Source organism: Cupressus sempervirens, chromosome 7, assembly GCF_028749045.1.
Source record: "Cupressus sempervirens isolate cs-2001-9-10 chromosome 7, ASM2874904v1, whole genome shotgun sequence".
NCBI lineage: Eukaryota > Viridiplantae > Streptophyta > Pinopsida > Cupressales > Cupressaceae > Cupressus > Cupressus sempervirens.
In genome coordinates, this window is record NC_143124.1 from 159,534,735 (window position 1) to 159,562,634 (window position 27,900).

Here is a 27,900-nt window from a genome sequence, read left to right on the forward strand (position 1 = left end):
TTGCAAAAAATGAAAGCAAAGGCTGCTGCAATAAAAATTTATATGTAAAATATCAAAGTTTGAAGCTAATAAAAGCTACAAAACAACAAACCCTAGTTTGCAACTTAGTAAAAATAAAGAACATTCAAGATCTAAACTAAAATTTTTGAAAACTATAAAAATTTAACAAAAAATGCATAATACACTAACATGCAAAAAAAAAAGAGCACTTACCTCTTGCAAATGAGTTGAGGAGTGTTGAGATTGGCTCCCTAATGCTCCCAATGCAATTGATGGCCTCCCCAAATGGATTGCTGATCTCTTTTGTGCTCTTTCTTCTTGCCGGTTAGAAACCTATGGCTTTTCTTTTCTCTTCTTCTCTCTCACTTTTCCTCTCTTCTACTCATGTTAAATAAATAGAAGGCCCTTTAGGGTTATAACAAAGAGAAATGGTCAAAAACAAAGTAAAAAAACCAAGCAATTTTTTAAAATTTTACAACTTTATACTTTATTGGCTGCGGGCGATTCCTGCCGATTTTTCCAGGCGATTCATGCGATTTTTTGCCTGAATCGCCTGAATCGGCGATTCAGGCGATTCACTTGAAGAAATCGGCAATGGCGATTTCCGACTCCAAAAAAATCGCCATTGCTGAATTTAATTGCCGAATCGCCGATTCAGGCGATTTTATGGCGATTCTCGTTACTCTGGTTTTAGGTCCGAGGATTGTTTTCTTGGTATGGGATCCTTTGTTTTGAGCTGTACCATGTTTTGTTGCAACTTGTTTTTGTTTTTTATCATTGTAGCTATCATTTTGAAGCACTTTTATGTATCGCACTGAGATAAAGTGCCACTCTTGCATTTCGGGGGTCATGAACGTTGTTTTTGAGTCAGTTGTACATGCACTATTTTTATAAAGCACCATGGGGGGGAATAGGTGTTTGCTATTTTAGGCCTTCTCCCTTTGTCAAGTGAGTGTCCCTTCCACAACATTAGCCCCATGCAGAGTCGTTGTGACCGTGTCTTTATAGGTGTTTGTACCTCTTCCTCTCTCGTCATTCTTGGTTCGTCTGCAAGAGATTTTGGCCCACCTTTTCAGTTGCCTGATCTCACCCCGTCTACATTAAGGGGGGGTTATGCTGTTGTTCTAATGCATCTGTGGTTCGATGGTTCGACAGTGTGAGCTATGTATTCAGTGGTTGATCCTATATACAAGGCGATTGCAGTGGCTGGCTACCTATGCATTTCGGTGAGATGGATCATCTACCATATAGACATGCTTGGTTCATGCCTTCTTCTTCCATGGAGGTTCTTCAGATCAACAGTTGCAGTTTCTTTCTGATGACAGATTTGCAATTTCTTCATGCTTCAGTGATGCTCTTCATGATCACTCCTTGTTCCTGTTTTAGGGGACATTCCCCTAGTTGGAGGCTTCTTCAATTCTTCACTAGGTTCTTATCTCTTTTTGGGGGAGGGTTTTTCCCATGTGGTTTTCTCTCTTTCCCCGTTTTCAGAGGTTGCATTTTCTTTGCATTGTACATGGGTACCTAACATGGCCTCGTTGCCGGGACCCATTATGCATTTTGCATTTCTGCATTTTTTAGTTTTGTAAGCTTAAGGCATTTACCTAAGTTGCACTTAAGGGGGGGTGTTAGAGTAAATAATTAATTATTAATTATTTATTCTATTTACTTAAGCTTACTTAGGTTAATGCATTCATTAATTAGTTGTAGCCCAGGAGTTTGTTATAAGTTGTTGACAATACGGGAGTTTGTTCTCTCCTAAGTCATACTCATCCTCTCACCTTGTTCGAGGACTTTCCACCTCATGTGGATGTATGCTTAGTTGTCACACTTATCTTCTAGCGTCTTCTAGCTAGTTCTAGGAGATTCCTTGAGCTCTTTATATTCGAGCTCCCTCATTGTATATCACAACACATTTAGCATATTGTAAATACATATTTTTCTTGTGTTTGCAATATTTTCTTTCTCATGTCCGTTTAGGGTTTTTTTCCCTTGCTCCACGCACTTCCTTCCTTGGCTTCCCTTTGACAGGTTTTCGCATGCAGGTGATCTTGGGCGTCTTCGGAGTTGGATTTCATCAACTCCAACAAAACTTACCTTTCTAGTCATTGTAAGCTTGCAAATGTGTAGGAATGAGGCACAAACACTTGAAGAACACCCATAAATCAATCTTTGAACTCCTCGCACAACTAAACTCTTGCTCAACCACCTATTTGCTCTTTCTTTAGACAAAATAACCTGTTTGGGAACAAAAAATTACAATGGGAGGTCACCAAAAGCATTTCATAACAATCTATTTGGGTTGTGGATGCTAAAATGTTAAACAATTTTTGCAAAAAAACCACTTTTTTGCCATCTGTGGGGCCCAGAATTCACGCGGTTCACACGTGGTTTGCAGGTTTTTGTCATGGTTTGCTCGGGTTTGAACTGGGTTCCAAGTAGTTTGAACTAGCACGAAAAAAATCAAACGCTGCCCAAACCATATTGTGAACCGGTTGCAAACCACGCACCAGTTCGAACTTGGGCTAGTTCGGGGGGTCTAGGGTGAACCCTAGTAACTTAGTTAAATTTGGTCTTTAATAATATACTTTCATAAATTATTGGTTTGGATATTACAGATTTAGGTCAAATTCTTTGTGCCAATAGAGGATCTCAGCAAGGTATTTTTTTATGGATATTTGTTTTCAATATGCGAAGGTTTTTGCTATCTATTTGAAATTATAGATGTAAACTAGACATTTCCCTTTTTTCTTTTTTTTTTCGCTTTGGCAATTTGACCCAATTCAAAGTGCAATCAAATTAGAGGAAAATTCACACTTCCTCAAAGCTCACGCCAAACCCTTGTTGTTCACCAAATTCTAGAAAATAAACAATCATAATCAGATGGTCGATCCATAATGAGGAGTCCTTTTATAACATTTTAAAGGTCAAAGCTTCTCCCATACACAAATACGATATAGCTTCCTGGATGCACCTTTCACTAATAAGGCTTCACCATTACACCATTAAATTAAGATAAAAAACCTAAAAAGGTATTCATTAGGTTAAACTTAATAAATAACTTGTAATATGTAACTCATTAATGAACCCCAATCAAAGTTATAATGGAGGCTGGAATCGAGGTGCCATGACTGCATTGCCAAAAATAGAAACTTTGCCCATTTGACTTGCTATAAATAGCAAGTCAATTCGAACGAGGCCCTTTAATCTAAGTGTTAGCTCATGAGGGTTATGATGATGAACTAACTTCGCCAAGCTATTGGAACCTACTATATCGGGGACATTACATAAATCCTATGTTTTTTGTCATAATGAAGCTATTTTGCATATTTCATATTTTAAAGTGGAAGATTTACTAGTGGATAGGTTGCCAAAGACAAATGATGGCATATCATTTGCCCATATGTTGGGCCATGAAAAGGATACATGCTCAACTGCTTCATTGAATACTCTAATGATTAACCACATCACTTAATATTCCAAAATCAACCACTTCACATAATATTCCAATGCTTAACCAATTCACTCAATTCTCCAAATTACTTTCATGAAAAAGCCTTTATGAACAATTGGTCCAAGTTTTCTGCTAGTGTATCATCTATCTACGCATTTGGAGAAACATTGCCTTCTAATTTAATTCCAAATGGTGTATATGTATACATTGTCCCACTAATCTTCAAGTCTAGGCCCATGGAGAAGGATATACTTCATTATCCTTAAAAAATGGTGGAGAATCTAAACTCTAGATGGAGTTTAAATTGTTTTCGTTAGTCTAGTACATATATTTCATAGGCCATGATTATTGGTTGTCATGAAGTAATTCTTTAGCTTGAAACTATTCTCATTGAAATGTCTTGGGAGTAGCTTTGAATGTAATTTGTGCAATTAATATGTGCTTTTTGGTATGATGTTGACTCTTTTAGGGCCCAAATGTCTAATATGAAACTTCTATATATGCTTAAAATCCCTAGAATGGGAAAGCAACACTTGGTCTCTCCTTTGCAGCATATTCCTTGATTTAGGTAACCTACTAGGCTTTTTTCCTTGTATCTTTGTTGCTTAATTCCATCTCCTGTTGATTCCAAGACCAATCTTTCTTTGTTTGTGTAATGTCTCCTTTTCAAGCACTAACAACTTAGTGACCATTTGACTATTCATCAAGGTCTTGTAGGTTAATGAGTTTGGGTTAGGGTACTCCTTGGAAGTTGGAGTACTTGCAGTTCAATCTATTTGGTATTTACAGAGTTTAGCCAAAGATGTATCATGGCACTTTTTGGGACAGTTTCAAATATTAAGTCCATTTTTCCTTTTTTTTTAAAATTTTAAAACTATGTTTCAGCTTGGGTACCATTGTGCTAAGTTGACAATAGTTTTACCTTGGGATGGATGGTGAATGCATTTTGTCAGCTATGAAAATAGTGATTAGAAACATTTTATGGGAAGTAATTGGTAAAATACTTGCTTATTATTAACAATGATCAATAGATCAATATATACAAATGAATAAACGATATCGTAAGAAATAGAAACATTCTATTCTAGCGAACAATTAATTAACAACCAACTAAACATTAGAAACATTCTAATATTTACAATAGATCACGAGTAGATAATCATTAAATAATAATAGACAATAATAGAAACTATCTATTGTCGTAATACCCTCCCTTAATGGATAATCTTTCCACAACACCAAGCTGTCCTCTGAATTTAACAAACTTATCAGGACCAAGAGGATTGGTGAGAATGTCTGCAGTTTGATCTGCTGTAGGAACATACTGCAAGTCTATTGTCCCATCTTCAACCAACTGGCATATGTAGTGACAACGAACATCCACATGCTTGGTTTGTTCATGGAAGTTTGAATTCCATGCTAATTTGATAATGCCTTCGGTATCAACAAACAAAGTGGTCGGTCTTGTTGGTGACATTTGCATATCCCTAAGCCATCCGACAAAGTCAAACAACTACACAACCTACCTTAACTGCCCCTTTGTATTCAACCTGTGTGGAGGAGATATAAACTGGTTGTTGCATCTTATTGGTCCATGTGACATTACCGGATCCCAAACTAAACACATGCCTAGAAATTGACATTTTATAGTCAACATTACTTGCCCAATCTGAATGTGTGAATCCATTGAGTCTAGGATTAGAACTTCGAGAGTAAAGAAGTTCATAATCTGTAGTGCCCTTCACATAACAAAGCACACACTTTGCTGCCATCCAGTAATCAGCCTTAGGAGCTGTCATAAAATGTTAGATGCAGCTAACTGCGAAGCTGATATCAGGTCTAGTAGTACAGAGGCAAATGAGGCTGCCCACTAGTTGCCTGTATGTAGTATCATCAACTGGAGGAGAATTAGACTTGGCCGATAACTTCAGACCTTTCTCCATGGGTGCGGATGTAGGCTTGTAATCTTGCATACAAAATGTCTAAAAGAGCCTTGACCTATTTGGACTGAGAAACAGATATACCCAAAGACTGTAGCGAAACCTCAACATTTAGGCAATAATGCATGAGTCCGATATCAATTATATGAAAAGATAGGCGTAAACTCAGTTTGATTCCTGGAATCAAAGATGCCAAATTGCCAGTGATGATCAAATCATCCACATAAATGACTTGAAGGATGATGTCACTGTCAATAGTCTTGATGTATAAATGTGAGTTTGAAGAACTCCTTTGGAAGCCTTGATTATTGAGGTACTTATCAGTTTTCATGTACCATGCTCTAGGGGTCTGCTTCAAGCCATAAAGAGCTTTCACCAACCTGAGAACCTTATGTTCTTTACTAGTAACCTTGAAACTAGGAGGCTGCATCATGTAGACCTTTTTTTGTGGATCACCATTCAAGAAAGCACTCTTGACGTCCATCAGATGGACCTTCTAGGCAAACTGTGCTGCCATGGCTAGGATTAATCTGATAGTGCATCTTTGTTGTAGGAGCAAAAGTCTCTTCATAATCAATGTCCTGATGCTGAAAAAAGCCCTTTGCAACTAAATGAGCTTTGTACTTAACCAAATTACCATCAAACTTGTATTTTATTTTGTAAACCCATTTGCAGCCAATGGGTTTCTTCCCTGGTGGATGACCAAAATGGGCACAGTTGTGATTCTTCAACAAGCTTTGTTCTCATTTCATGGCTTGTTCCCACTTTGGAATTCTTTTAGCCTCTGAGTATGTCCGAGGTTCAAACACACTATGAATGTTGGCTATAAGAGCAAAGTTAACTGACTCTGTAGGTTTGTTCTTTTTTTGAGCAGTTTCCCATTGATGAGCTCATGATCTCAAAGATTAGTAAGGGTCTTAGCCCACCACTTAGGCTGGAGAGGAGAAGGACCAACATTAGCATCAGGAGATGCACTAGAATTAGGTTCCTCATCAAAAGAATTTGGACTAAATTTAGGTGAAGCATCTACAAATCAAGGTGATCTTTTAGGAGAAGCGGATGGTGTTTGTATAGGAATCATTGAGAATTCTTGGAGACCTCCCATGAAGTGGACCTAATGGAAGCCGAACTCCCAAATCATGAACCTTTATAGGCTGATCTATTGGATTAGGAACATGAGAAACAAACATGAATGGTCCTCACCGTTCATCAAAGACTACATCATGACTATACAGGAGATGAGATGTTTCAGTGCTAATTAAGTGGTAGACTTTGTGAAGACTATTGTATCCAGCAAGTGTGAGTTTCTGACTCTTGGCATTTGACTTGGTGCATGATGCATCAGGGATCCAAACATAGGCAGGAGAGTCAAAAACCTTTAAGAGACTGATTTTGGGTTTGCGACCTGACTAGGCCTCTTTCAAAGTCTTACCTTTGACCGCCACAATGGGTGACTGGTTCAAAAGATAGACTGTAGTGTTAATTGCTTCCGCCCAAAATTTTTTCACAACATGTTTGTGTTCGAGCCATCTTTGTAATTGCTTTGTTTCGACCTTCAACTACACTATTTTGCTGTGGTGTGGGGTGTGGTTAATTGGCACTTGATGCAATGAATATCACAGAAGCTAGAGGATTCAGTAGAACATAATTCCTCTCCATTATTGGTCCTAAGAGCAATAATCATCCAAATTCTTTTTTAACTAGAATTTTAATCATCTGAAATATAGTAAACACATATGATTTATTTTAAGAAAATATATGCGCATCTTTCTACTAAAATCATCAACAAACAACATAAAATATCTAGGCCCAAGAACATAAGAAGTAGCCATAGGGCCGCAGATATCGGCATGAACAAGTTGAAGTACCTGAGAAGTGCACCATGAATCACCAATAGGAAAAGCTCGTCTCGAGCACGTTGAGAGAGATAATGCAAATTTAAGTGCCCATACAGTTGATGCCAAAGTGAACTGGTAGAATACCGTCGAGCAGCCATAGCTAGATCCTGAGAATCACTAGAATCAACAAGTCTGAAAAGACCATGATCCTCAAGGCCAACTGTAGCAACAAATTGAGTATCTCTATCAGTGATGGTGCACTGATGTGAACTGAAGGTGATATCCAATCGTGGAGAGTCTTGCAACATTTGACTAATTGAGAGTAGATTGAGTTCCATCCATGGAACATAGTACACATCGAGGAAAATGAGATTCCTTGCAGCAGATTGAGTCTGAATCTTGCCTTTGTTGACAAGAGTGTACTTTTCCCCTTCACCAAAAATAACTAAATTTGAGAAAGGCTGATAGTCTAAACTAGTCTCTACAGTGGGTGAAATGATGAGAGGCACCTGAATAAATGTACTAGGCAGACAACTTCACATGATTTGTAGATCTTTTAGCCACGGAGGTGTAAAGGTAGATTCTGTTTGCTCAGTGTGCTCTGTGCTATTCGCTTTGGGCTACGAACCAGATTGCTTAGCTTGGGCAGCTAAGGTTTCCAACATTCAACTTTCACGTGACCATACTTGTGGCTAGTAGCTGCATTGAATGTTCTTTTTCTTGGAGCCTTCTGATGTTGGAGCAAAGGACTTTTGCTTAGAAGATTGCTGTGAATGAGACTTGCCTTTATCTTTCTGAAAGAATTTAGCAGCAAAGGCTTGCTCTGTGGAGGTGGAGGTGGAACTGCTACCAAATTGCTGTTTCCATTGATCTTGCTAATGTAGAATTGTGCAAAGATTTGTGAACTTTAGAACAACACCAGAAGAAGTGATGTTGAGACTTTCAATAAAATGCTTTTAGGACTTGGGTAAACTTTTGAGGGAAATTACCACAATGTCGTCTTCCTCCGTCTTGCGTCTAATGGGAAGCAACTAATCATGAAGTTTCTGAATCTTAGTCAGGTGTTTCTGGAGCGATTTTTGCTCATCCATGACAATAGAAAATAGAGAGTTCTTGAGAAAAAGAATTTTCTTTTGTTTAAAGTCTCATGTAGTTTCTTGAGATGCTCCCATATCTTTGCAGCTGTCTTTCCATATGGAATCCGAGGGAGCTGATCATCAGCGACAAATAATTTGAGAAGCATCACCGCCTCCCGATTATTCTGATCCCATGTAATATGATCAGTACTAGTTGTAGTCGGACGTTGTATAGCACCTAGAACAATCTAATTAGTATTCTGAATTCAAAGATTATTAACATCCTTTGCTTCCATGTGCCATAATTTTGACCACTGAATTTCCCTCGAGCACAATATTTGTTAGAGATGCCATGACACATTTGTTAATGAAAAATGTGAAAATCTATGAAGGCATGTACTTCAAGGTAAAATTTCGGAAGACCCAAAAAAATGAAGAGGTACACAAAAGAGAGCTTTAAAAACCCAAAAATAATATGTTGTCTACTTTTGGATATGTTGGCTCGAAAATTGAGGCACCCAAAAAAATAGACAACCCAAATGAGCTTTCGGGAAACCTACCAAGAATTTGTAATTTTTTATGATCCGATACATAAAATTAGGGCTTTGAAAAAAATGGCCTAGGCTAAAAAAGCATCAAAAAATTGCATAAATTTGCCAAAAAAACACAGTTGTTGGATGCGTATCTAAGATTGAAGGTTTGAGAAACCTTAGACGTCACCAAATAGAGCAAAAACGACCATGGTTTGGGTTAAAAATTTGCTAGAAAAACCAATTGCAATTTTGAAAAGTGGACTATTGGATTTGTTGCAGAACATTGCAAAATTCAATGTCAATACAAACACGTTTTGCAAACAAAGGGCTACGGAAAAAGCTTTGGGCGCAAGCAGGAACCAGATTGAGGACACGCAACCAGAAAACACTAACTAGAAAAAGCGACACCCACGTAGAAAAATGATGCAGACAAATTTTTTTTTCAGAAGTCAAGGAAAATATTTCATTCGATTTGTTTTTAAAAATAAAATAAAATATTTGTTCAAGTATTTTGCTTTGATACCTTGTTATGGTAAATTGATGATGTTGTAGTTGTATTAAACAAAGGAGATGAAAGCTCCTTATATAGATTTACAAAGATGATGTTCCTAAAAGAAACAATTGTGAAAGAAAGACGAAAAGAAAAACCACCTAATAAACTAAAGACTAACTAAGATGACAATTAAAGAAACATTATAATTTTCTAATGTCATAGTAAATCGATGTTGTTGTAATTGTATTAAACAAAGGAGATGAAAGCTCCTTATATAGATTTACAAATACGATGTTTCTAAAAGAAACAATCGTGAACGAAAGACGGAAATAGAAACTACCTAATAAACTAAAGACAAACTAAGATGACCATTAAAGAAACATTATAATATTCTAATACCCTACCTTAATGGTCATTTGTCTAACTGATGTCTTTTGGTCTCAAATTTTACAAAACATTTTACTATTGTTGAGATCCTTCCTAAATCTGCAAAATGTTAATGACCAAGAAGTCAAAATCTGCCCAAAAATGAATAGAGAAGGGTGCCCCTTCTTTAGAATGCTTTGCAAATCGAGACAAGCACCTGCCACTAACTTTCCACAAACCCTCCCAGAATCAACAAAACATTTGATCAGAAATTATCACAAAACATCCAACTTGTTGCTAGATAATGAAGTTGCTCTTCCCTGGAGATAAAACAACTAGCACGATGTTGAGGAAAAATCGACACACCCTCCAAACCTTACAGATGAGCACGATGCCCCAAAATAGACTGCAAAAAGCCATGATTTTTAAGGAGAAAAAATTAAAAACACAAGACACGATTTTTGAGGTAAAAAATTGATCAAAACCAACATGATTTTTGAGGTGAAAAATCAATCAAAACTAAACAAAATTTGAAACAAATAATAGAATACAAAACTTTGTTTTTGAGGGAAAACGATAAAACCCAACAGATAATTTTTGAGGGAAAATTACAAACTCACAAAGGAATCTCACTCAACTTTACAAATTATAGAATCAAAAACTTTTAAGGGAAAAATTATAGAAAGCCATAAGACATTTTTTAATGGAAAGAATTATGAAAACTGATTAGAAAATTTTTAAGGGAAAATACTATGAAAATCCATTAGAATTTTTAAAGGGTGGCAAAACACGAGACTTCGCATGGTAAACTAGCACATGCAAGCACATGCAAGCACATGGAAGTATATGCAAGTACATGCAACAAACTTGTAACCCTAAAGAGTTAGAGACTTTTGTTGCAACCAAAAAATTGCGAGATCAAAACCCTTAATCAGGCTTGCGATGTCAAGCTAAAATCTTCAAAGACAAACCACCAATTTTTTAATAAAATACCTCTGACGTTTTTTATTTCTAAAAATCGAAAAGCAAATTTTTGGAAAAAAATCCAGATAAAGAGAGACTTGAATTTTCCTTAAAAAATCCACCAAATTTTATGAAATCCCATCAAGATGCTTTGATACCATATTACGGGAAGTAATTGGTAAAATACTTGCTTATTATTAATAGTGATCAATAGATCAATATATACGAATGAATAAACAATGTTTCCTTAGGAAACAATCTTAAAGAATAGAAACATTCTATTCTACTCTAGCTAATAGTTAACTAACTACTAATTGAATATTAGAAATATTCTAATATTTACAATAGATTACAAATAGTTAACCTTTAAATAATAATAGACAATAATAGAAACTATCTATTATAGTTATAAAACATACATGATCAAAGTTAACTGCAAAGCTATAAAGTCATGCAAATCTATTCCTAATAACACCAACAAGACTATCAAAATGAAATGCATAAAATATAAGCTAAAATAAGCAAACCATTCTTTCAATGTAGGCTCATTGTTCTTTCTTTCTTCTCTAATCTGATATTGCTCAAGTCGATAAGTGCACAAAATTCTCAAAGTAAAATGGATAAATTACAAATTAAGGGCAAGAATACTCAAAAACTGTGGTTTTGAGAATGGGGCCAATGAGACCAATTTAAAGATTTTTGAAATTCAAATTGACAATCAGATCATGGACAAATCAATGGTCAGGATTGCATCTGAGAACTCTCATTCAACAAATGGTAAATTAGTGACAAAATGAATAGGAAGTTTGGCAGATGACTAATTATGACAAACTAGTGAGTGAATTTGGGAAGAAGAAATTAGTGGGAGGAAAAATGGGTGAAATCAGGGGGGAGGAATCAATGGGAATGATGTGAGGAATCAGGGGAAGGTGTAATATGAGGTGAAAGTGGGTTGAGAGTAATTAGAGGCCATGACACAAGTTAGAAAATGTGGAGATTTTATTAATGAAAGAAATATCAATTCCCCAATTTTAGGCACTAAATAAATCTAATAAACAATGTAGAAGAGAAAAAGGGGCTCAGTAAATTTAATTTATATACCATGATGAGACATTAGGATAAGGGTATAAATTAATTGTTATTTGCCTCTAAAGAGATTAATTGACTAACATGATTGTCTAATTGAATTAGTGGTTAAGATGATGCAATTGAAAGACCAAAGTTAGTAATTAATGACATGGAAGAATGACATAATATCAACGAATGATAAAGAACACACGTGATATAAAAGACATGGTAACAAGAGGAGCATTAGGCATTGGCAAGTGGACCAAAAGAATAGAGGTAGGATGGGTGAAATTTTTGAAATGTCAACTTTTTTTGAAAATGATTGCTAGGATTGATAGGAGAAGAGTTAGATGAAAGAAGAAATCAATAAGAAAGTGAAGAACACTTAGTATTGATGAAACCTTGCTTTCATAAGCACACTTTATCATTAGAAAGCTTGATTGAATATGTCAAACAAATGCTTGTGGATATCGTTGATTAACATCCTAGCCACTCTCATCTCTTGTGGATATCGTTGATTAGCATAGGAACATGACCAAAGATAAATTAATAAAGTATAAGACTCATTGAACCAAGCAAGTCAGCTGCCATTTTGATCTTGTTGTCAAAGTTGACAGTTTGTTTAATGATGATGATGTCTGGTTTCAGGAATGAAGTATCCTGTCTAAGACATATATCATCTGGTGTCGAGTATACACACCCTGTATAAGACAAATGATAAGTTGATAAATGACTGATGATGATGTTCGATTGATATGACAACTTTGATCTAGCTGGGTGTTGACTTGATTGGATAGTTTGTTGATATGTGATTTGATAAGTGCAATGTTTGACGGATTTTCAGATTCGTGTTTGGTTAAATGTCTATCTTGTTACGCTATCCATCCCCTTATTTTGTCTTGTCCAGTCTGTGGAGATTGCAATTATCCCTTTATAGCCAGTGTTAGAGGACAAGTTGTTAGCCCATCATTGCAACCCTCGTGGGCTAATGTTATGGATAAGGGCCTCAGTTGGTTGAGCCAGTGGCTGTTTTCCCACACTAGTGGTCGGGGATGTTCAGGATTTCTCTTCATTTAGGTCTGATTGGCACACTTGCTATTAATAGTGTCTTTTTTTGGGAAAGTCAGAATTTCTATCTTTAACAGGGCGCCTAAACAGATTGGTATCAGTGTGCTGTTGTGGTGACGTTGTCAGAGCTCCGAGAGATTTACGATTTATAGTAAATTCTGTTTGACTCTACTTTTTAATTTTGATTCCATGACTTAGAAAATTTATTGTCATTGGCTCGAAATGAAACTTGGAATTGAAGTGCTAAGAACAATGTAATGGAGCCCAAATTTTTTGGCAAAAATTAGGGCATCCATTCGAGGGAAAACATTAGATGTCAATGCCATATGTGATGGGAAAATGTCATTGATGTCATGGAGTTTACTTGGATGCAAAATATATATTTGAATCAAACAACATAGAAAATAATATGAAACGTAGACATTATGAGGAGACTGGAAATGCAGTGTTCTCAGGATTTGCGTGTACTGGAACTGGATATGTGGTGATAAGAAAGACACATTCTCTTCCATTGGGTTTTAGGCTTAACAAGGTATGAAGGCCTATAATTCTCTGTTGGTGGAGATGGAAAAGCATATACAGTAATACTAGAAACCAGCCCAGCTGGGGATATGTCTCGAAACAAACTATACTACACATGGTTTCCAACATGTATAGGCTATGGCAGGTAGAGGATTCCCTTCTCCATTTTCTGGCCTACGAAACCTGATGGTCCTGGATTGAATCCATTCCGTGTGCAAATGATGAGAATTCGCTTTAAGCCAAGAAAGCAGAGAGTCCCAACCACAGTGGATGTACTCAGCAAATCAACTGATTAAATTGCCAGAGAATATGATCCTCCTAATCACAAAATCTACAGCGTATTTACATTCCAAGTCAAGTTTTCTTCCAAGTGCATCTGGAGAAGGATGATTGGAGAGCATAATTTTGAATCTGCCTATTGATTAAACACACAATCAACAAGAATGTAACACTTCTTGCTTTTCTGCTCTTCAAAAGACAGAAGTCAAGTAAGTTGTCTGGCTGTGCATGTGAAATCTGAGCTTTTGCTTTTAGTACCTACTATTTCCTGGGATTGCTTGTCAGCAAGCATCTTTACAAAGCTCTCGTGGCAAGATTGTAACCAAATAAATCATCATTAATGGTTAGAATGTGCTCATAGGAATCATGATCTGTGGGATATCGCAGAACAGGGGATTGACCAAGGCGCATCATATAGACCATGATTAGTAGTGCTTCAGTAGTTGCCTGGTTAACGTCTGTTCTAGAAGGCTGCACCTCTTCCAAACAGAGAAACAACCTAGTTAATATGCAGTCAATGACATAGATGCTGTTACATCTTTGTAAGGTAATACCAAAATTGGAGAAAATGCTCGACAATCAAAGAGCATACAAGAAGTTATGTCAGGAGCAGCTTTGTATATGCCCAGTACCCAATGCTTAAGGCGGTTTGAGATCCTACATCAAGACTGGTTATTGGTTTTTAATCTTCAAGAGATTTAAATAATTGGGGAGACATTGAACATTGTAGAACAGGTATCTGTTGTACTCGGTTCCACATCCTGGACATTACCACTTTCTTATTATTCTCCATTTTCATCATCCAGTATTTCTAGAGGCTACATGCGGTTCAGGGATCAGAGATAATAAAGGAGGAAATCACTAATGAAATGGTTGGATGTTAAGAAGAAACAAAGAAAGGAATCATAATCAAAAGTCAAGAACTTAGAGCCTGAGAAATCTGGAGAAGTCTGGAGTATGAAGATGGCTCTGGGTAGCAAAGTGCTCGATGCCTGGAATATGGAGTCCGGTGAAGGCTAACCCACTCAGCAGCATCAATAAGAGAAATATACATAGCAAGAAACGAAGGTTATCACCAGCAAGGTAAAATCTGTACACGCCTTGGCATGGACTGTGCTCATACGGAGAAGGATCCGGATGACTTAGGGAACCTCTACAGATGAAAAAACTTAACAAGCGATGTCCACGGTCTTCTCTTTAGAAGATGCTTGACACCTCACCCATGGTCATGATCGAACGCGACAAGTATTGAACAAAAAGAAGAATATTCAATTACACATTGTGTTCCTGTTAATATTTGTTTGGAGATTGTTAATATACAAATGGTATCCAATAAATTTTATGGCTAAGAATAAGGAAATAAAGGCCTGATAATGCTAGAAGTCAATAAAAAGTTACATTACAAAGGGGTGCGATTAATTAAAAAGTTGTAATATGACTTTTCATTTGAAAACTCATATCTTACCCATAAAGAAGATATAAAAGGAGAGTTATTCATTGGCAGAAGAGGAGATAACAAAAGACATATTCAACAAAAGGCATTTAAAGAAGAAATATTTTATCTTTACTTGTAAGGAGGATTAAGAAGTGAAAAGATGAATTTTTAATATAAATTTATTTATTATATTTTAAATGATAAATAAAAGCCTTTCGCTTTTTGATTATATAAAAGGCGTGGAGATTTAAATTGTAGTTGATTTGTCATTTATAATCATCTTAAAAATTTCATTAACAATTTAAATGTCAGATAAGTGGGGTCGATCATTTAGCATCTTTGATGTGATCATCATAGATATAGTGAAATATCAAATTGTTTCAGTATCCGTGTCTAGTTTGTCTCCCTACCATTGGAGTTAAAGTTCAATCTGGACTAATTTAAGAGTGCATATATATTTGATCTGTCGCATCTTGATTATTAAATTGTTGATAGTATAAGTGAGTAGAACTTTATAAAGTTGTACATGAAAATCTTCACTGTAGTTGATTTTGTTGCCTGAATAAGCAAAGGCATTGGTCTTTTGAATCATTGAAGTATTATAATTGGGTTTATATTTGAAGTCATAAAATCTATATCTTCCTTCTTACAAGCATCAAACCAATTGTTAAGAACCATATACAATGTTGATTATTGGAAGATTGTTGCAAATGTAATGGCACTGCCTGTTCAAGGTATGTGTTTTCCAAATGCAACAATCACTTAAATTTATATTGAGCGTAAGACAATGAATAGACATGTCCCTTTGAAGGGACATGTTTATTCATTAATCAAATAATTAATATAATAACAAATTTAATCACACACACACACACACATATAAATATATATTATATTACTTTCTCTCATATAACAATAACCTTATACTCAAATATAATAAACACACATAGAAAAATTATATCTCATACATAATTATATATAGGTTTATCTGACAAAAGCTATCAAACATCAAAACTCCCTCTTAGCTTAGAAGGATAAACACATGAATAAATATTACTTCAATGTAATATTACAAATAACAATTTCAAGGATATCTCAAAAGATTTCCACCATTTGATATTGCATTCGATATCATGAGTATTGGTCTTTCAGAATATCAACACATGATATTCACCAAGTACCCAAATAAGATTTGATATCACATCTAATATCAAGATTATTGGTCTCTTAGAATATGGACATTTGATATTCACCAAGTACTCAAAAGGTTTTGATATCACATCTGATATCAAGAGTATTGGTCTCCTAGAATATCAATGATATTCGCCAAGTACTAAAAAAGTTTTGATATCACATTTGATATCATGAGTATTGGTCTCCTAGAAAATCAATACTCTTTGAGTAATGGCCTTCCAAAATGTTGAGATCCAAGATATTCACCATATACTGAATTTGTTTGATCTCAAAATACAAAAGTTATTGACTCATTTGGAAGTCGTCACTTCCTCATGATGTACATAGGGGGCAAGCCCATTAGAATCATAGTCACCCATATGGACTTTTGAACTCCCTCTAAATATCAATCATCCGAGTTCCTCATCCAGTGATGCTTATGATGGAGAGTCAGACTCCCTCTAAATCTGATATCAACAAGTCCCGCATGCTCAATCTAATACCTATTAGGTGGGCTCCATCAGCCTCACCAGTTGCTAGTCATGCCACCAGGTCCACCCCGATCGATATGTGTTGAACTCCGCCGCTTGTAGGGGTCATGCCGGACCCCCATGGTTCTTCCTGTAGCACTAGCCACCATTGAGATGAACTAGTGGCACATAACGGAGCTAAGGGACACTTGTTGGGATCTTAGATCGGAAAGGTGGATCAAGCTCTTCTAGAAAGGTGAACAGACCATGAATCCCCGAGCGGGCAAAGTCGTGAATTGGGATTACAGGTGCGCGGCTGATGCTTTATCAAGAACATACTCAGAGGAAAGGATCAAGGAAAATAACTCTTATAATACATATAGAAATAAATAAGAATGTTATAATTAATTTGTATGTTAGTATTTTAGCTCATGCCCATTACTAACAACATTAATGATTATAACTCTTCATTTTTTATTTTCAGTAATAGAAATAACATAACATATAATACTAAATTTTATATAAAATATAATGATATATTGAAATTAAAACTATATTAAAACTATACTCATACCTTATTTTACCTTTTTCTATTTCAAAGGTCTATTTCATATTAAATTTGCAACCTTGGGTCATTTTGTTGTGGATCCCACCATACCCACATGGCATGTGCAACGACCAAGGAGACATTAATATGTTTGAAACTTTGTTTCTCCCTTTATATTACATCTTCATCCATTTCTTAAGGAGTCAATTCTCAAGACTTATATCATTAACATCCTCTTCCTCATGACAATAATTAGAATGATATTATCTGGAACCTATCAATAGATACTAAAGGTTTTAAAATGAAAATGATATAGCCTAATAGTCATGACTGGTAATTTGACTTCGTTAGCAACTCAATAACATGATTTTCCCTTTCTATCTACTCAAAATCCCTCCATGTTTCACACATTGTTATGTATCTGTCACCATACATATTGTATAATTTGCAATGAGAATGACGACCAAGGTCATTGAAGATCACATTAAATTTTGGCACCATTCTTGCCTCTATAGTTTTGTGGAGACTAATAACTTACAACACTTTTTCACTTTGTAGATGCTAGTCTTCTCTTCCCTTATTGGATGCATAGGGTTCAATGTCTTTTCATCACCGATTCTTATTTCTTTACCTTAGGTATACACAAATAGGAGACTTGTTGTGAGATTTTCACACCATCGCCCCAAAATTTTGGGGACCCCCTTTTTTTTCGATTGCCTTAGCAATTTTCGGTCCAGAGGTTTCAAATTTGAAGATTTCACGTCTTGGACACCTTCAGGGCTAGTGGGGTGAGGGTTAGATTTATTTTCACCCGGTTTCAACTTGATTTTCCAGAGCCACCAATTCCATCCTTAGGCCGAACAAATTTTAAAAGAGCAACACTTGGCAGGATAAAATTGTAAATTTTGCACTTAGACATTTTCTTTTGAAAATTTGGATATAATTGTATAAATTTGGATAATTTTCAAAAAATGAAATTTTTGTTAATTTGGTCTTTTGGAAAATCTTAATTATTTTTTGGTGAAGAAAATTAATTTTTGTGATGGTGAAATAAAATTGCAAAATCGATTTTTGGCTCTAGAAGAAATTTTATTTTATTTTTGTCAAATTTTTTTTTTTTTTGGCATAGCAAAATTGATTTGGGTAAAAATTGCAAAAAAATGGCTTTAATAGATAAAAATTGCCTTGAAAACTTTTTGCCTTTAATGAAATTAGTAATTTAATATTGAAAAATGGCTTTTGGCTAGCCAAAATCTAATTTTAATGACGTATTAATTACTAAATCTTCATTAAATGGAAATATTTAACACCTCTAAGGCATTATTTATTTTCTTTTTGCAATTTTGGTCCAAATGATAATTTAAAAAGTTAATTTTCATCATGGCAAAATTAATTTTAGCTAAGTATTTAATTGTGGGCCATAATTTTGCATTAATTATTTGTTTTTCTTTCTCCCAAGGTCCAAGTCGGTTAGCTTGGAGGAAATTAGAAAGTTGGGTATAAGAGGAGGCCTCTCTCCCATTTCTTTCTCACTTCTCACTTCTCCTTGTCAAGGTGTTGGTGATTTTGCAAGAGTAGATCTGCACTCTTCTTGCTTGGCGAAATTTGTGGGAGCCGAAATTTGTGGAGGGCGAAATTTGTGGAGGGCGAAAATTGTGGGAGCCGAATTTTGTGGAGGGCGAAATTTGTGGGAGCTGAAATTTGTGGAAGATAAAATTATGATTTTTTCAAGAGGTTGCGATTTTTGCCCTAGGTTGGGTAATTTTATTTGGAGGTGAATTGCATGATAAATTTCTGATTTGCAAAGGGATTTGAAATTCTTGAAGTCATATCCTAGGTTTCAAAAAGTCGCTGTAAGATTATTGGTTAAGGTGAATTTTCATCATCTAGTGTTGCAAGGGGTCCTTAAGCTGATATCCATCTTTCGTTCTAGTCTAAGGATTGCTCCTCTTGGTTCTTCTTGCCTTTTGGTCCACCACTCTACCATCCCGTAATAGGGTGACGAGCATGGAGGATGTTAGTGCAAGTAAGAATCCCAAGCGGGCAAACACTAAGAAAGACAAAGAGGATATGATGCCCAAAACTCCCTTCTTCTCGAAAATGACGAGAATAACCGACACCAATATCGCTGCAGTGGACATGATACGGATGAAGGATAGACTAAAGGAAAGACAATCCCCCTTGGCTATAGGTAGAGGTAATTTCAAATCATTTAGAGTTGCAAGGGGTCCTTAAAGCTGACATCCATTTTTCGCTCTAGTTTAAGGATTGCTCCTCTTGGTTCTTCTTGCCTTCTGGTCCACCACTCTACCATTTTGTAATAGGGGGACGAGCATGGAGGATGGTAGTGCAAGTAAGAATCCCAAGCGGGCAAACACTGAGAAAGACAAAGAGGATATGATGCCCAAAACATCCTTCTTCTTGAAAATGAGGCGAATAACCGATACCAATGGTGGTACAATAAAAGGATATACAAAAAGTAGTTGTACATCACAGCCCAAGCGTCAACACTTCTATTTCAACCATGATGAGCAACGTTGGGGTGGCACTTGATTTTGAGGATGTCAACGAGACAGATTTTGGATTGAGGTTGGGTGAGTTAGGAAAGGTTGCTATCAAGAAAAAGCATTTGGGCTCCGGTTCCCCTCTTAGTGCTCTTATTGGATTTGCGAATGAATATGAGAAGGATCATGAAAAGATGCTACAAGCAGCAAGTAGTGTGGTGAAGTCAGTGGAACTCAGGGCGAAGCACACACCTTGTCCTCCTATGGAAGAAGTTAATGAAAGGCTAGCTAAGTTCATTGTCTTAGCTAAGAAAATGAAAGAAAAGGGAAATGTAATGGCCCTCCTCAAATCTGCTCTCAAAAAATGCTGATGAAAGCTCAAGGAATTTCATCAAACAGTTCACATGCAAGGGACGTATGACTGATATAGTTTTTCAGCTGGCTTTAAATGACTCTTTTTTCAATTTGCATCAATGAGAATCTTGTGCTAGAAGACTCCAAATGGACTGCACAATGGCCTAACATGAGTGTGCTACTAATTTTGACAATATTCAATGCATATATATGATCTAAGCATGAGAAATGAACACCTACAGCCAACTGACATTTTTACAAACAGTTGGTATGCAACTAACTAGCTGATAAATAATGATATTGAATTGCTTAAATGACACCAGCAACTATTATCTTCTTAATTTGCAATGAAATTTCTAATACAATGCTCATGAAATATGGCCAAGACTTTTGGCATTTACATGGAGTACAAAATGATAATGTTGGTATAATGCACACTTACAGCTGAAACTTATAACACCCTAAAAAAACAATACTAATAAAGGAACTTGGTTGTAGATGGCTGTAATAATTTTCTTCAATGTTGCCCCTTCTGCTTTGCTTTTCCGATTTGCTTTTTTGGATTTGCTTTTTGAACGGCTTTTTCGGACTACTTTTTCAGCCTGCTTTTTCGGTTCCGCTTTTTCGGGCTGCTTTTTCGTATCTGCTTTTTTGGAGTGCTACCCTGTTGAATCTCAAGACCATATCTTTCAATGGCGTCAAGATTTCCAGCTTGAAGGGATTTCGTCTTTCAAACTATTGAGACATAATCACCATAAAATTTCCCAAGTTCTTTGATATTTCCAACCATGAATAAATGAGAGCTATCCTCTTCCTTTTAATCCCTTCCTCACTTGCTCCACGCTTTCGGCTTGCCAATGTGGGATAATACATGAGTTTTAATATTACTTTTTTTTTTTCCTTTTACAAAGTCCATGTATGTACTCAAAAGGGGGACTCTTGATTTTTTATAAAGTGACTTTATGAAACTTTATAATATTTAATTTAAATAGTCACTTTACCGTTGTAACTTCGAACATTAAAATAATATACCAAATAAACTCGAAATCCCACATATAATAGCTCATCAGAAAGAGCCCAACAAAACGCATCTCATCCTATTACTGAAAATTGAAGGCACTGCATTCCCCTATTGGCTTACTAAAAATAGTAAGTCTTTCCAAAAACCCAACAAACGAACTTCGTTTGGCCTGTAATTAAATTTCACTAGGCCAAATAACCTCAGGATCCCTTTTGAAGTCTTGGTTAGCCCTCGGGACCATACAAGAATGGGCTAACGACAACATACCTCCAAACTGGCTAAGTGGGGGACATTACAGGGAGATTTATATTAGATCATTTGATGTGAGCCCAAGTGGCAATTTCCCTTTCTTCTAGAATAGGACAAGTCTCTATTTCTGATTGGCCACCATTTTGGTGCCTTCTCATTGGTTGCCACTTTTTGCACTTTTTTCATTGGTCCATTGATGAGGTGGCAACTTCTCATTGGCCGATGGGGTAGCAACCCTAATTAGGGTTTTGAGGATCCAATCTGGATCGTTGATCTTGTTTTGATCTCCACCGTCCGTTGTATTTTTGGCCCCTATAAAAGGCCATTTGCTCTCATTTGTAAAGTGTCGGAGAAATTGTTGCGAAGATAATACCAAAATTGCTCTCTTTTTCATTGTTGCGATTGGCATGTTGATTAAGAACATTGGGTGTTATTGCATAGATTTCCTTTCAAGTTGTTAAAGTTGGTTTCATTTCAAGTTGCTAAATAGGAGTGAAGTAGACGAATAGTTGTATGGTAGCATTGATAAATGTTTGATAGGGATCAATACTAGGCCACTAGCATCCTAGCGGCTGGTTGGGAAGCTTTGTGTGGTAAACTAGTTTATTATTCCTTCGAATCATTGCACTTGTGGAAGTGAGGCCATTGGTCAACTCTCATTAGGTTCGATCCTTGTCCATTTGCTAACCTTCCATTCATAGGAGTAGGAGTAGAATAGTAAGTAGCTGGGTAGTCGAAGCTTAGAGAAGCAAGTTAGAGGAGTAAGTTAAGTATTGGAACACATCCATTCACCTTCCACAACCATCGCTTTCTCATCAACATCATCATTGGCAGACACATCCCCCATCACCACCACCATCAACATTATTTGCCTCCGCACATTTCACAAACCGAGCCACCATCACCTTCATCCCACCAAAGTCCAAGTCATCCTCAACAATTTGCGTAAGGCTGCCTACATGATTACCAGCGAATCACATCGATAAAACTGAGCGAGTATCCAATGGTGTAAGGAACATTGGAGCTATTGCTTATGTCTTCATGAGTAATAACTTTTCAAGAGAGGAGTTGCATGTTTGATATCCCGTATTTAATATTCAAATCCTAATATATATGTAAGTGATACAAAACTCGCATCAACAAGACTGCCGAGGGTTGTGGATTTAGTTTCTATATCTGTTACAATATTTGCTGAAGGATTAACATTGTTTACTAATCTGTTTTGGCAGTAACCTTCCACAATTTGGGCGCAGGTGGGGAGTAAAGCAATATTGGCAGTATAATTGCATTTGATTGAATGTTTCTAAAGCCTCATCCTCATATCCAGTATTTATGAATGCAATATCTGATGAAAATCCCCCTCCATGTGTCAAGGGTTATCGATAGACTATTATATGGCTTCCAATCTAGCGTATGGAGGAATCTAGCTTTTCAATAGCTGATAACATTTCACTGTATGCAGACTTAAATTCATGATTCCCCATGAAATCGCTTTTCTCTAAGGTGACAAATGGCTGCAAGATAGGGGTTCCATTGTTGGGGTCAGTTGAATTACCACCGTGACTCTTGTCTTCCATAAATCTGTAAGTCACTGTGATTGGACTGCAAGCGAGAGTTTAATGGATATTCTCCTTTAGTTTTCCTCCTTTTTACTCCACTTGGTCAATAATGCCGAGTGAGCTCCTTGTTCACCACATCTCCTCTTCCAATGCTGAGTTGGATCTTCTTCTCTGTTATAGGTTGAGTATCAACAAATAATTTTCATCTGATTTATCTTTTATTACAAATGTCTTAGTATTAACAGGCCTAGGAGTTGCCTGCTCTGATACCATATTGATTATTCAAAGGTTGCTGCAAATATAATGGCATTGCATGTTCAAGGTATGTGTTTTCCAAATGCAACAATCACTTATATTTATATTGAGCATAAGACAATGAATAGACATGTCCCTTTGAAGGGATGTGTTTATTCGTTAATCACAAATTTTTTTTATATATATATATATATATATATAAACTTCTCTCATATAACAATAACCTTATATCTTAAATATGATAAACACACATATATAAAAATTATATCTCATATATAATGATATATAGGTTTATCTGACAAAAGCTATCAAACATCACTATACAAAACATTCAATTATATCAAAGCAATCATATAACAGCATATTGATTGAGTTCAAGGATTCTGCCAGCTGAAGAACTCACAAGGCTTAAATTTGCTATAGAAAAATGTTGAACCAAACAGTCAGCGTTTGAGGTGAAGGTTTAGCCACCTAGGTGTAGCGAAGCCTAAAGTGCAGGGGAATCAAGGTGATTCACGTTTGTTGGCTATAATTGATTGTGGAGTCCTGTTGGAGAATTGGCAAGCTCTTGGATTTCCAATCTGTGGTTTTGGAAATCAACACAATAATCAAATTGATCCTTAATCAGCCCAAACTTGCAAGGGAATCAAACTCTTGAAAATTTGAAGTTCTAAAAGAAATTCTGAGGACTAAGCCCATAGACAAAGTTTGAGGACCAAGCCTGGAGACTAAATCTGCAAATAGTTGCAATCAAACTTTAGGACATCAAAATCATAATTAACTTGACTTATCTGAATTCCTAAATGCACAACTCCTTTTTTTAAGGACTAACCTTCAACATGTCTGACAAACTTAAAAATCAATGTACCACTTTGTTAAATATCACCCCAAATATGCATTGTGAGGCCCGATAATGGGGAATGAGTCTTAAGACCAGACTGGTTTTTTAGACAAATTCGGAAAATCAGTCTGAAGACATTCCTCCATTCTCAGAGCTAGTTCAACTGATTGAGTAGAGCACGTTTAATAAAGGTTTATGGATTAGAAGTGAAAAAGCAAACCCTCTTCCAATAAAATGTTAATCTTATTTCTGAAGAGAAGTCTGAAACATGCTGTACCTTGGTGAGTTCTCCATCAAAACTAAGTGATTCCTTTGCAAAATGATTCTCTAGAACCCTGTATGTAATGAACATTGATAGGAATTGATGACTTAAAGAATTCGTCTGCTTTTCCCCTCAAAAATCCAACTTCCTGTCAGATTTCAGACTTAAGTCTGAAAATAATCTCTTACAGCTCTTTGATGGCTTGAATGCCATGTCAAACCTTGCATTTAATGTCTGGTTTTGTCTTCCAGATCACCTTGTGAGTATCTTGACGACTTCATTGTTTTTCTCCAAGAAAATTGCACTTCCAGATTTAAGCTCTGCCGACTTCTCCTTTTTTAGCCATCTACTTGATGGGATTCAAATTTCTTATTGTTTGCAGCGATTTCACTTGGGTCGAGTATTATCGCTTAGCCATCCTTGCCACCCACATTAGAATTTGTGATTTTTCATGCAAAAAATTGTAGCCTCTTGTGGAAACTCTCAGTCCTTGCTCTAAAGATTTCACCTTCTAAGACTGCCTATGTCTCGTTTTCTCTTCTCTTGCAATGATCTCCTATTGGTACTGTTGAATTTCGGACTTCTACCCTCAATGCTAGCCGATTTTATGATGGCCGTAGCTACACTTTTCTCAGGCATATGTGCCTTAGCAGCTCTTCCTTTTCTTGCTTTCACTTCTTTCACAAATCATCCAACTCCTTTTTTGACTCCAAGCCTTTGTCAACTCCTTATTGTATTTTATTTGCTGCTGTAGGTGGTTTTTTAGAGGTTTTCGGCTTGGATCCCCCACGCACAGCCAATGTGGTATTAAAATTGCATTTTAAGAATTGATTTCAATACTTGTGGAAACTTGACTGCAGCCCCCGAGATTCATGCAAGATTGACAATTTTATTGAATAAATTGATTATTATATTTTCACTGCCAATTCTTCAATTTTTTGATTTGCTTAAGGTTTGTCCTTGTTTTTCATTTGATTCTAGAGTTGGGTTTTCTATTTGGAGGGGAGTTGCTTGCACATTCATTTTTTGTCTTTAGATATTCAACTTCACAAGGTTGGTGGAAAAAGGACCTCCACGAGTACAAGCAAACTCCTTAAAATTCCCCCTGGATTTGTCTAAGTATTTATGAAGGAAAATCGATTGGTAAAGGGGACTATTCCCACTTTCTTTCATGAGTGGGAAAACAACCTTTCTCGAGACATTTTGTCCTTGTTCTTCATGTCCACGAGGGGAAAAACGACCCTCATTGGGACAAATGGGCCCAACACTTAGTTTTTTTTATTGGAATTCTCTCCTCATGAGTGGGAGAACAACCCATGTAGGGCCTTTCATGTGGGAATTCTATTTCCATAGGGATTTTGTGCTTGTTTGGAGTGGAAATTCACCCCTTAGAGATTTTGACCATAACACTTAGTTTTTTTTATTGGAATTCTCTCCTCATGAGTGGGAGAACAACCCATGTAGGGCCTTTCATGTGAGAATTCTATTTCCTTAGGGATTTTGTGCTTGTTTGGAGTGGAAATTCACCCCTCATAGAGATTTTGACCATTTTGGAGTCGAAATTCTATATCCATTGGGACAAAGTGCATATTTATAAGGAAAAAATGGTTCTCACGAGCTCTTTTTTTTCCTTCCATAGTTGAAGTATGAAAAATCATTTTTTAGGGATTTTGAAGCCCCTATGTATTTGCACTATTTGACTAGCTAAAATGTTAAATGCACTTAGGAATTCTACCCCAAACCATTGCAATTTGACCTATTGAAACCTTCACTTTGATACTCCTATTTGCACTTACAACCCTAACAATTTCATTACTTGACCACTCCCCAACCTTTGAGCTTTGAATTGCCATCGCAATTGCCAAACCCATATAACTACGAATGAAAAGATGGGCTCTCCATTTGCAATGGGGTGATGGTGTGGACAATTTGCAACACCTCCAAATATTTTATTACTGTAAATTTGTCTTCGGTTGAAGGCTTCCCAAATTTGGACAGATGTAGACTCTGCCACAAATCCACCCCCTTTTTGTATGAACTAGGTCTTTGTCGGGCTCGTCTGTCAAACTCTGAAGGTTTCCATCTCTAGAAATCAGAAATTGTTTGTCAAATCCCTAGCATGCCTATACATCATCAGGAATCCCCTTATAAATATTTCCAGGAAGCATCTAGAAGATGGGCTGACTTGGCATAATTGAAGAAATATATTTAATAAAGTGGCCTTATTAATAATTAATTATGTTACTATTATTTAATTAAATAATTATTACTATGTCAGCATTTGAATATGTCTATATATTTATCTATAGATAGTTGAGATGGATAGATGTATAGATAACTCAATAAAAAACAATTTAATTAATTGTCACCTTAAAAATTGGGGACTAACAGTAACAATTGCTATTTTATTATGGTGTTGGCCAAGCTAATAGCTCTTGTTTTAAAATTATTCTTTCAACAGAGTCAGTATGCATGGATAAATCTATAGTTTTCCGATAACAGCCTTTGTGGTCTAAAAATGCAAGCAATTATTTTTGCAATTCTGGTTCTTCCAATTGCAAGAATACCACAACCTTAAGTCGGTTAAATGGTATTCTCTCATTGCAAATGAAATGTCCAAGAACATTACAAACTTTGCTTTAAAAACACACTTTTCAAATTCAAAGAAATTTGAATGTTGCTGTATCTTTGGTAGCAACGTCTTCTGACAACAAGCACAAGGGTTTTGCATTGTCAGTGGTATACTGTCTGCTCATCTAGATATATAAAGAGGAACATGTTGATAAAATCGGCATAATGCATAGTTACCAGGAGAAGCAGGGGTACTAGTACTAGGACAGGGATGGAGACACTAATAAAGGTAGGGTATGCTAGTAACTGGATAAGGAGGCTGCTATATTTTATATAAAAGTAGTCATCAGGAATTGTGGGTACAGTAATGTTTACATGGCCCACATTCCGATAATGGAGTTCCCTGGCAAATATGGTACACAGATTGTAGATGGGCCTTAATGGCTTGCATACTGTCAGTCATCCAGATATACTTGATTTCTGGACAAAAAACTTTGAAGGTTTTTTCAACAACATTAGGAAAGGAATCTATACATTCTTGAGCCCACAGAGAAGTATGTTATGAAAGTTGTTAGAAAGTTGGAAACCTTTTACTTTGTGACAGAGCCGATCTTTGGTTTGTCTGTCTTGCCAATTTGCACTCGTTGGCACCCCAAGAAACAATCAATACGTGTCATGAGCACCATAGCTTTCTATGATGGCCTTGGTAAAAAGGTGTAGGAAAAATGGCCATGAGGCGTGCTTCATTTATTGTGGATGAAACTATAGAAATGATGATCCTCCAGTTCATAATTGAAATCATGAAAGGGCTTATTGATTTGAATTTCTCTACCAATATATGACTCCATTTTTTAACAGTGTATGACTGCATCTAAATAATTAAGGCGTTTCATTGACAATTTTTACTTCGATAAGATATTTACTTGGGTCATTTGTCATCACCTTGGTCTCATAGATTGTCGTTAGTTTGTGTTTCTCTTTATAGATCACATTCACAAAATTTATCTCAAGGAGCTTCACCTGCTTTGAAATTGTTTTTTGATGACACTATTTTAAAAA

At 36.2% G+C, this 27,900-nt stretch overlaps 1 protein-coding gene across 2 annotated transcripts in view; it reads left to right on the forward strand.

The window, feature by feature from the left end:
• LOC149545999 (putative ADP-ribosylation factor GTPase-activating protein AGD9) overlaps positions 1-27,900 on the forward strand; it is an 89,621-nt gene that overhangs the window by 8,946 nt on the left and 52,775 nt on the right. The window lies entirely within an intron of this gene.